This window comes from Cydia splendana, chromosome 6 (assembly GCF_910591565.1).
Source record: "Cydia splendana chromosome 6, ilCydSple1.2, whole genome shotgun sequence".
NCBI lineage: Eukaryota > Metazoa > Arthropoda > Insecta > Lepidoptera > Tortricidae > Cydia > Cydia splendana.
The window spans coordinates 16,777,326-16,789,459 of NC_085965.1; the positions used below are offsets into that span (position 1 = coordinate 16,777,326).

The 12,134-nt window shown below is 37.7% G+C and overlaps 2 protein-coding genes across 3 annotated transcripts in view; one reads left to right on the forward strand and one right to left on the reverse strand.

Annotated features, from left to right (window-relative positions):
* The window catches only part of LOC134791742 (uncharacterized), a 60,047-nt gene that overhangs the window by 13,908 nt on the left and 34,005 nt on the right, over positions 1 to 12,134 (reverse strand). The window lies entirely within an intron of this gene.
* LOC134791759 (uncharacterized) overlaps positions 1 to 12,134 on the forward strand; it is a 259,461-nt gene that overhangs the window by 813 nt on the left and 246,514 nt on the right. The window lies entirely within an intron of this gene.

Here is a 12,134-nt window from a genome sequence, read left to right on the forward strand (position 1 = left end):
CTCAAGATAAAAAAAAAACTCTTATGGCATAAGGCATTCTCTACCAGTAATTTGTTTTATTAATTTTGTTCTTTAAATGGTATGACTGCAATACGGGCAATATTACTGCAATAATACATAAGTGTTGGGTAAACTTTGTGTTGCAAGTGTATTATAGATTGGTATAAATTTAGAGGATAAAGCTAGAGGCTTTGCCAAGCGGCACACTGAGCTTAGAGACAAACTCTAACTCAGAATAAAAGGGCTTAATAGATAGATAGATTGATAAATTTATTTTGCATAGGAAACCATTGATTTTTTAGGGATGTAATACAATTGCTGGGAAGAACATATGGAACCAACACATTAAAGCGGAGCTGGAGAGAGCAGCTAAATATTCATACAGAAGTTTCCACAGATTTTGGGAATTTCTAGAGAGTTTGTTGATGTTATTATTGTCATATTTGTGATATTTGGCCCAGCATTGTATTTTATTTATTTGCACACGTACACTTCAAATAAAACAAAAGGTTCCCCTAATTATTTAAATTTCATTGTAGGTAATAAATACTAGTAATAAGATGGTGGGTATGTTCCAGATACATGATTAAGGTCTGAAAAACGTGAATTATTTCAAATTTACAATTAATGATTTCAATTTACATTAAAATTAAACTGTATGTAAAATTAAACTCTAACTCATGAACCGTATAACATGCATTTTGTTAAGTGCACATTATCCAACAGATGAAAGGTCACTTAATGGTTGAATACTTGAATCTCATGTTGTGTAACTGTGGCAGAGTGTACAGAGCTGTGAAAGGAATTCATTCAATTTTTTGTACCAGTTTTTTTACCAGAACTTTCTGGTAAAAACTTAATTGGTGTTGCACAACAATGGAGTACTGCAAAATACTTATAAAACTAGTTTATTACCCGAATAAGTACCTAACCAACAAACAAGCTCCTTTCTTCCTTGTTGAAGGGTAATAAATATGTTATTTATGGTTCCGTACAGGGTAAAAACGGGACCTATTACTAAGACTCCGCTGTCCGTCTGTCTGTCTGTCAACAGGCTGTAACTCATGATTCTCATGAACCGTGATAGCTAGACAGTTGAAATTTTCACAGATGATGTATTTCTGTTGCCGCTATAACAACAAATACTAAAAACAAAATAAAATCTATCTTCTATATATATAAACGTGAAAGACCTGACTGACTGACTGACTGACTTAAATCAACGCACAGCCCAAACCGCTGGGACTAGAAAGTCCAAATTTGGCAACTAGATTCCTTATAAGGTCTAGAGGTCCACTAAGAAAGGATTTTTCAAAATTCATCCCCTAAGGGGGTTAAAAAGGGGATGAAAGTTTGTATGGGGTTAAAGTTTTCTTTTAAGCTAGGAATTTGAATCTTCGTAAAAAGATACATTATTAAAATACAAGAAAACTAATTTCAGCGTTTTTGAAAATTCATCCCCTAAGGTGGTGAAAAAGGGGTTGAATGTTTGTATGGATATCAAACATTTTTTCGAGTGTGGGACTTGAATCTTTGTATTTACGGATATTATTAGAAGACAGGAAAAGTAATTTCAGCGTTTTGTAAAATTCATCCCCTAACAAGGTTAAAAAGGGGTTGAAAGTTTGATTCCAATACAAATGGTTTTGAAACTTCTTAGAAAGACATAATAGCCGATTACAAAAAAAAAGTAATTGCAACGTTTTTGGAAATTCAACCCCTAAGGGGGTTAAAAAGGGGATGAAAGATCGTCTGAGGGTGCAAATTTTATTTTAAGCTAGGAACTTGAAACTTTGTAAAACAGTATCAAATTCAAATAGAAGAAAACTAATTTCAGCGTTTTAGAAAATTCATCCCCCAAGGTGGTGAAAAAGGGGTTGAAAGTTTGTATGGATATCAAAAATTTTTCGAGCGCGGGACTTGAACCTTTGTATTTGGGGATATTATTAGAAGACAATAAAAGTAATTTCAGTGTTTAGTAAAATTCATCCCCTAACAGGGTTAAAAAAGGGATGAAAGTTTGTAGGGGGTTTAAGTTTTCTTTTGACTTGGAATTTGAAACTTCGTTAAAAGATATATCATTAATATACAAGAAAACTGATTTCAGCGTTTTTGAAAATTCATCCCCTAAGGTGGTGAAAAAGGGGTTGAAAGTTTGATTCCATTACAAATGGTTTTGAAACTTCTTAGAAAGGCATAATAGCCGATTACAAAAAAAAGTAATTGCAACGTTCTTGGAAATTCAACCCCTAAGGGGGTTAAAAAGGGGATGAAAGTTCGTCTTCAGCTGCAAATATTATTTGAAGCTAGGAACTTGAAACTTTGTAAAAAGGTATTAAATTAAAATACAAGAAAACTAATTTCAGCGTTTTTGAAAATTCATCCCCTATGGTGGTGAAAACGTGGTTGAAAGTTTGTATGAATATCATACATTTTTCGAGCGCGGGATTTGAATCTTTGTATTTGGGGATATTATTAGAAGACAATAAAAGTGATTTCAGCGATTTGTAAAATTCATCCCCTAACAGGGTTAAAATGGGGTTCAAAGTTTGAATCCATTACAAATGCTTTGAAACTTCTTAGAAAGACATAATAGCCGATTACAAAAAAAAAGTAAGTGCAACGTTTTTGGAAATTCAACCCCTAAGGGGGTTAAAAAGGGGATGAAAGTTCGTCTTGGGGTGTAAATTTAATTTTAAGCTAGGAACTTGAACTATTTGCAAAAAAAGGTATTAAATTAAAAAACATAAAAACTAATTCAAGCATTTTTGAAAATCATCCCCCAAGGTGGTGACAAAGGGGTTGAAAGTTTGTATGAAGATAAGATATTTTGTGAGTGCGGTACTTGAATCTTTGTATAAGGGCATAGGCACCTATTATGAGAATACAAGAAAAGTAATTTCAGCAACCAACATCAAAATTCACTTGACTTAAAACTTCATACAACTTGCTAAAAAAGAAAGTACTTAATTTCAACATTGCTTGGGTATGAAAATTATAGTACTAAAGATGTAAAATGTTGAAGATAAGATTCCACGCGGACGAAGTCGCGGGCAACAGCTAGTAAATATTTAAGTGGGCTCCCATACAACAAACGTGATCTTTTTTGCCGTTTTTTGCGTAATGGTACGGAACCCTTCGTGCGCGAGTCCGATCGCACTTGGCCGGTTTTTTATGTTATGTGCTTGTGCCTACTCATAACAGGGACTGGAGTATAAATACCTTAAATCGTATCAAATTAACATAAAGAATAGTAACATATAGTATAGGTAATTACATGATAATAAATAAAATAGTCAAAGTTAGTACACACGTAATAAACTCGTTCTTATAAGTATAATTTTCTCCACAGATGATAATTCGATACCCCATATTGCCAGCGGCTATAATTTAATCTCGGCAGTCGTGTGACAACGCGATGGCGTTAAATTATGTGGAGTCACGACGTAGTACAACGGCTTTTGTACATGGTATATCCTCCCGAGTGCCCGTGTGGTTGTGAATGACGGACTATTTCCGGACATAAAGCATAAATGGCGTAGGTTGCGTTGCTTGAAAATACGGTCAAAGTAATCAGTACAGTGACTTCGCAACTTCTATCATTGTGATGCACTAGCAGTCTTGCTGTATTGCTAGTTCATTGCTGGAATGCTGCAAGATTTATACAGAGATAGGACTTGGTTGGGTTAATTTCTGTAGTTGTCTTGTTTGTGATTCCAGTATTGCTTTCAATGCTAGAAGAAATGCAATATCCTGTACACATGGATAGATGGCCCGATTGCTATCCAGTTTGGTCTTAAAGATTTATTCAAACGGTGTCAAATCGCCACCAAAATAAGTCAGGACGTGTTCAATATAATTATTTAGCCACCTTGGCCGTCATTTATTTGATGTTGACCGTACTTTTTTCATGAAAGGACGCTTCAGGCGATGGGCCTTGACCGGATGTTATGTGGTATTAGAATGTTAGTTGGGAGGTACATATAAAGTCCTGCATGCTTAATAGAAATCAGAATATTCGATTCAGCATTTTATGATTTATTTTTGCGCCTCGCCATCCATTGTTTACTTCGGCCTCACACAGTCAAAGTACTGATGATACTCCTTTTGCATCACAGGCTTGCTTATTTTATGTCTCCTTGAAGCGACGTGTTATGCCTTGATATGATAATTTACCGTAGCTCAGATACTGGCGACAGCAAGTTTCTAAAGTCATTATGCTAATTAGACTATTCATTTGTTCATTCTCAAACAGATTTGTGGTGAAATAACTTCCGCTATTAATTAGGTACTGACTTGGAATGTCTGCTCGTACATCACGTTGAAACTTACAAATGTTTCTACTTCGAAATGACGAATCCATTTTCTAGTTGCATAATTTGTTCCGCTCTGTTTCATTTATCTCTGAACCACCTAATCACAAAACATTTTACCTCTGCTATGAACTCATCCTTAGTACAGCTTGATCTCAAGATCTGTAACAACTTTGCCTGATCGGAGATCACACTTATTTTGGTTATCTGAGATGACACTTTATATTGCAACATCAACCAAGAACATAGGAGGAGCATCTGCACCAAATTCGAAGTAGGAAGACTAAGGAAGGCATGTCTATGTTCAATAATCGTACAATTACCATTTAGGTTCGATATATATTGCGCAGTCTATCTTCCGGCTATTATAGTCTCTATTGCCTTATAAAGAATTAATGACCCATTCAAGCATGCATGCCCTTAGGGCGTTGGTAGGTCCAGATATGGTTGAAGCTACGATGAACGTAATACCTAGACTACATAAAATAGGTTGTTTATAGATAGTTAATTAGCTAAAAAGTTCAAGTGAAGCCACTGCCAGATCGGTATTTTGTGTTTGTAAAATGTCAAAAGTCCTCAACTGGCAACGTATCTAAAATTGCTAAGTCCAAACTCCAAAAGCCAGTTTAATTAGAGAACAGTAATGTACTAGCATGTCTAGCAATAAACAGCATTCACAGCACTTATTTGCTATCATATCAAGTGCAAATCTCACCAACCAAAAATTGTGATTGCAAGGACCAGCATTAATTTATTCCTATGTATAGTCAAAAATAATCAACCGCCTTTTATAGGTAGGTGTACATATTGGGACAAATTTAAAACTTATATGTTAAAGTTAAATCGCCAAACTGTTTAAAATCGTGCCGAAGACGTAAAGATCCGATCAGGATAAGCTTGGCCGTGCATTGGGCACCACATAAATAGCTACTGGGAGTTCGGTAGCAGAGATAAGCTTCGATTGTGCGTATCGCATACAATGCTTGTTGTGGTCGTAAATGGAGTCGATGTCGGCGTTCGCGCAGGCTCGGCTCGGTGACGGTGAGTCATCGGCGGCTGCGTGATCACAGACCACAGACTGATGAAACCTTAGAAGGAAAACTATGTACAGATGGGTACCTATTTTATGTTGAGCGTACTAAAGTTTAGAGTAGACGTGCGCGCCGGTAGAAAAAAATCGGGCGGCGGCGCGCCACGAAAAAATCCACGGCGGCGGCGTAACGCCGGCGGCGTGGGATTTTCATCTTTTCAATATACGTATAAAGTAAAACCAAGATTAACTCTAAATCAACAAGGGAAAAAATCTCAAAAAAAACTGTTACATCGTTTTTTTGGTTTATTGTAGAAAAATCATGAAAAAAAAATCTAATTATAATGTTGAAAAAAACATATGTCAAGTATGTTGGACGTTGCTATGATCGGTGTAAATAAAAAGATACGCCGCGTAATGAAAAGACGTCCAGTATTTTGGACACGCCGAGTATAGAGTACCTACCTACTGTATGGGTTTTTTAGTCCAGTTCATGTTTTTTAAATAAATATAGATTAATTGCATTTTTTAATTAGAAATACACTTACTGATAATGTCAACTTATGTAATGAATTTAAGTAAGTGAAACCTATTATTTTTATATTTTTGCAATAACTTTATATCTCGTAGGTGGTAAAATTTTACCAGTCATTGACGTAATTTATTTCACATTAAATCTAACTTAGCGGGGTATCCTAGGAAGCAGTCACATCTGAGCAATGGTTTTTACAATAATGCATGCACTTTTATTTAAATTTTCGTAATAAATTTCTCAAATGAAATCGGGTCTGTCTCTTGATGAAAACAAATCCACACACACACACACACATACACCACATTCACAGAAAAAAAAAAACAAAAATATTTTTTTTTTAATCTATTTGGTTCATTACGTTGTATTGCCGCAAGTAATGACTTTTTAGAACGAACATCCCTCTATTTAATTTATTTAGCACAAAAACTACCAAAAAATTTAATAATTTTACTCTTCGCATACTTGGCAACGTCCAACATATTGGACTTAGCAAAAGTGCCGTTTAATCGACAACGGGCAAAATAATGGACATTACACCTTTTACACTTGTTTTTACCCATAAACACAACACATTTTTATGTAAATCATATTGCCACGTAAAAAACAGACCAGTTAGTAACCTATTACACGTTTTAACGCTGCTTAATACTGTCATATAAAAAAAATGAAATAAGGGGAAAATGTCAGTCTGTCGGATGCTTCCTTGCAAGTTCTGCGTTCTGTAGGACTTTGACAAAAAGATTATGTTCACACTGGTTCCCAATATTTTCTTACTTACTTAAAAATAACATATCATTCAAGTAGTAGTAGTCGTAGTTTCCTGGTAGTGTAAGTACGCTACCAGGGGAAAGTAACGCTATGCTTTAATATTTGGTGCAGAATTTTTTTCTTGGGATGTCCAGTATAGGTGACGTTATCGATTTAAGGGTTAAAATAAATCAAGCAATGAATTAAAAAAAACGGAACAGTCGGAACGCTAAAGCTAGGCACGTTGCACGTGCTTTATATCCATTGATTTTAAATTTGTACCCTCTTGCGGGTTATGTCTCGGCGCGAATTTTAGACTACCGGCGGCGGCGGCGGCGCGCTGTCTCCTTATGGCGGCGGCGCGCCGCGGCGGCGCGCACGTCTAGTTTAGAGTCATGTTTATTTTAATTGTATGTTCTTCTTTGGTAAATTGTTCTTGATATGTATACATATATAGTTCTTCAAATTATCCGGCCCGCAAGCCCTACCAATTCGGGACTGCCGGAGGCCGCGTCCGCGGTCCGCGATAGCGGCCACAAAAACCAAAGTTTGGGCCTCACGAATTTATCTAAGTACTTACCTTTTTTAGGGTTCCGTACCCAAAGGGTAAAACGGGACCCTATTACTAAGACTTCGCTGTCCGTCCGTCCGTCCGTCCGTCCGTCCGTCCGTCTGTCTCCAGGCTGTATCTCACGAACCGTGATAGCTAGACAGTTGAAATTTTCACAGATGATGTATTTCTGTTGCCGCTATAACAACAAATACTAAAAACAGAATAAAATAAAGATTTAAATGGGGCTCCCATACAACAAACGTGATTTTTGACCAAAGTTAAGCAACGTCGGGAGTGGTCAGTATTTGGATGGGTGACCGTTTTTTTTTTTGCTTTTTTTTGGTTTTTTTTTTGCATTATGGTACGGAACCCTTCGTGCGCGAGTCCGACTCGCACTTGCCCGGTTTTTTAATGTAGCTATTATGTTCACGTTCCTACAGACATCAAGAAAGGTTCTGCTATTAACCGTGTTATAAATGTTATAATTCTATTCTCATGTCCGTTTAGAGTAGACTTACACGTCGAGATTAAGATTAACCTAAGTGCAGTCTGCGGCGGCTGGCAAATGTCCAGGAGAAACGTCTGGCGGAGTCAGTCTGTTTTGTAGGGTAAAGTTCGGTTCAATGCATTCTACATGCCCTATACTTGTATGAGTCATGAGTATGATAACGTTGTAGATAGTATTCAAAGCTTTTAGCTTGATGAATCAATAGGCCACAACGTGACGGTCGTCGAAATAGATACTTACCTACATGTATAAATGATTCTAACGAATTGAAAACTTTTTTGAAGTCGATTAAAAAGATCCTCTGAGACTCTTCAAAGTTGTATCATTAACTTACTGCGGAGTCTAATGTTCTCTTTCGAAAAACTTATAATAAATAAAATATCCAATGTGTCAATCGAAAACTAGCTAAACGAATGCGAAATTTCACTCAATTCTGTTCAACATTTTTGCGTGATGGAGTAACTAATATCCATATCTAAACCAAACATAAAACTTACTTAAACTAGGAGGCCGTTCTTATTGAAAATATAAATTCTATAAAGTTAAGTTACCCCACATCGTTTCAAGTGGCAGTTCTAAAAGATTCATGTGTCAAGTAATGGAGCAGGCGAGCGAAGGTCGTCAAACTCCGCCACCCCACCACCACCGCCAACGCTTCCGTACCACCGATCACTTCTTATTTCCTCTGACTCGGACACGACTTGCAATCCAATGTCCTTTGACTACGTCACGGCCGGCGAAGGATTGGAACTTGACGGAAGCACGTCCGGAAAACTACTTTACAGGGCGCCCTTAAGAAAAAAGTATATAATCGTAGTACGTGAGATGTTTAAAGACCCTTGGATAAAAAAAACATCGGTTGTCGATAACGTTCCACATGAGCCAAAAAAAAGAAAGCACGGCAATACGAAACCACCCTAACACAAAAGAGTTTATAATATCTCGTGAATTTACTTTGTTCGCTCTTTCTTTTTTATTTAATTTAATTTTTAATCTGATTGTAAAAAAATGTATAGTGGCGTGTCAAGACTGTCGAGGCATTAAGATTAGTACATAGGTCTCGATTTTATTTACTTATTTAGCCATTTCTGTTGCAATTGGGCACGCCAATGCCACCTAAACCCAATGCCTACGCAATAACGAAGACTTGACATAGCAGTCAAAACCAGGCATGATTTGGTTACAAGGGCTTCTAATCCCTCATTACAAGTCGAGGGTTGAAAGCAAAAGAAAACGTAAACCCGCAAAGAGCACGTGGCCTCGTAAGAGTCGTAAGCCGAGATTCTCATGTTGCATTGGTTAACTTCAGTTACAAGGCAGCACTATAAGCCGTTGATTACCTACACTTATTGATACATGCATGCATATCGTCATGTAACAGCGAATTTGAAATAGGTACCGACACTTATGCCACACCGGTTTCGACGGTCGTTGTGTTGTGTGGGCCGACTCGTTCTTTCTGCAATATTGACCGGCTGTTTCGTATGCTTCGATATCCGATAGATACGACGATAATATTAATTTGATGCGCAGTTTGATATATTGCAGATGCAAATTTACGGCTGTTTCAACAAAATTAGCTGATTTGAGTAAATTTTAGCAACCTTGAATATTAACCAAGGTTAGTTCATAAAATGTTCCTGTTCAATCTCAATTCAAGTTTTACCAAACTCCATAATTCATCATAAATAATTATTACCGAATCACTCCCATCAGTTACGACAGTTACCACACAACAATAAGGTGCATCATCATTAAAATCGGCGGTCAAAAGCGCTCCTCAATAACTTCAACGTTCCGTCTACTACAGTTCTTATAGATTATCTATGAGTGGGCTATGCTATGTTTGTATGTGGGTGGACTGGGTGGTTATTGTCCCACTTGTTCCAGTAGCAGTGAAACTGTCTAATGAATAAAGAACTAATGCAGTCTACCCACTGGCTTTAACCTGGCGTTTCCGTTGCACTGCCCTATTTTCGCAATACTCAAAGGTTGACGACGCTTCAGTTTTCAAAGGACTTGCCTTAATGATGGTGCACGTTTTGCTTTGATTAGCGAGGCGAGGCCTAAGTTTTATGCTGCAACGCCAAAGAGAGGCTGTATTTGCGTCACTTACGATCGTAGTTACTATAATACTGTATAGAAGAATATGGCCATCCTTCTGCAGCGACACTACGAAGCAACAGCGCGTCCTCGATCGTCTATGTGTCTTTTGTGTGGGTGGTTATTGTTCCAGCCGCAGTGAAAGCGGCCTAATGAATCACTAATGCGTTCTGCCCACTGCCTTAACCCGGCGTTTCCGCTGCACTGCCCTATTTTCGCAATACTCCAGGGCCGACTGCCGACGGCGCTTCAACTCTCAGAGGACTTGTCTTTGTTAATACAAACTAGCAAAGCCTGCGACTGCAGTGTCTATTTAGAAGTCGTTGACAACCACTCTCTCCCCGTTAGCACTTTCGTTCTAACTTTTACCCCTTTTGATCACCTTTAGAGGATTCAAACCTCTATATGTCTGTAGGTATAGTTTGTATGCTTAATTATTTTCGGCTGTTTTTGCATCCAAATAGATTTATTAACTTTCACATGTGTAGGAGCTTAGAATGGGCATGGCGTATGATGTAGTTTCATATAGATAGACAGTTCGTTTCGGCTCTGCGTGAATTAGTAAGTCAGGAACGTACACGTACATATCGTCGTTGCGCTTTTCAAAGCTGATATGTGTTCGATTTTTGATTGACAAATAGCTACCTAGCTACAAAATACATAAGGTGTTAATTCATTTGATTAAGATCTCGCACATAAAAGATTTGGTAAGCGCAACGACGATATGACTGTTGTATGTATGTGTGGTATGTACCTCTACCTATTACGGATCTTTGGTCTTTCGGAACAAGCCGAGAACCGTCACACCATTTGCAAAAAAATATCTGAAGTATAAAATAAAATCTAATTAAATTAAATAACTCGATATTTCAGTCAGACTTTCGAGAGTGCCGAGAGCATTGAACTGCAAACTTTAAATGTATTCATTACTGCACTTTGCATTGAAGGCAACTCACAATGGCTGGGAGCTGAGCAGTCTAAAATAAGGCGCACTTCGTCTCTCCGCGCCGGGCTTGGGTGTCATTACAATAGCTTGCCGAACAAGGGGATCTAGTGGGATGTACCGCGTTCTTTGATAAGGTGTTCAAATGCGTATCCTCTTGTTATATTGATAACAAGAGGGTGCGGAGATAAACGATTGCCCCCCTGAGTCACTGCCACTAACATTAACATTTGAGCTTTCTTTATCTCTGTTATTCCAAAAACATATTATATTATAGTTTATAGTGATAGAGACGTAGAGGAGATAGGTGAAGAATGTTCGAATTGGTGATCTCGTAGTTAGAATATGAATTAGGTTTGCGGATCTCGTCGTCACGTTACAATGGGTTAGCCAGAAATAGAGTTCTCGACTCGCCCGCACTCGTGTAGTACTGGCAATACTGGGGCTGCAATGAGTATGAGTAATGCTTGTTTATTCATGGATCAGCCGAGTGCTCTGTTGATCAACACGTCGTTGCCCCGCAACGCACTATCTTTTATTACTACCACATGGTGCGTATTCGGCTTGTGTGTAAACAATTTCTTAGAGTAATTGGCTAATTAGGTTTATTATTCGTTGTAAGTCGTTTGAAAATATCATGATCTCATTTCTCCATGAAAACGTTGTACATACCTATTACCTATGTTCCATGCTAAAGACATTTTTGAATAGACTTGTATCCGGCATTGAGGATAAACAGATTTTTGTAAAATTGGGCCTCAGTTTATATGTTATACCATACTAGCGACCCGCCCCGGCTTCGCACGGGTTAACAAATTATACACCTAAACCTTCCTCAAGAATCACTCTATTTATAGGTGAAAACCGCGTGAAAATCCGTTCAGTTTATAGTTTTTGAGTTTATCTTACAGACGCGGTGGGGGACTTTGTTTTATAAGGTGTAGTGATTTCCTAACTATACAGCGTTAATGGGAATAGACATATGCTCTCCCGTCCATAACACCCTTCATATAAAATGACGTCACACCCATGCAAAGAGCTCACAATAAAACGGGAAATGGGAAAATTACAGCCAATTATCTTAATTACACTACCGGTCTCATTCATAAATATGATCATGACGTTATCGCTCGGGTTCTATAGGAGCACGTCCCGAGAATGACCTAGTTAGTACTAAACGATTTTTCCCATGATATGTGGATGTACTTTATGTGGTGTGATGGTTCGTGAATGTAATGTTTGACTCCGGGCCGTCAACCTCAAGATATTATTTTCATCTATTTCATATCTTTCACAATGCAATCTAGTAGGGTTCAGGCGCGGTCAAGAATCTATGTCGAACGGCAATGCATTGGGTTATATTCGTATATATCAATCTCAATTACATATTAACGTACCTATA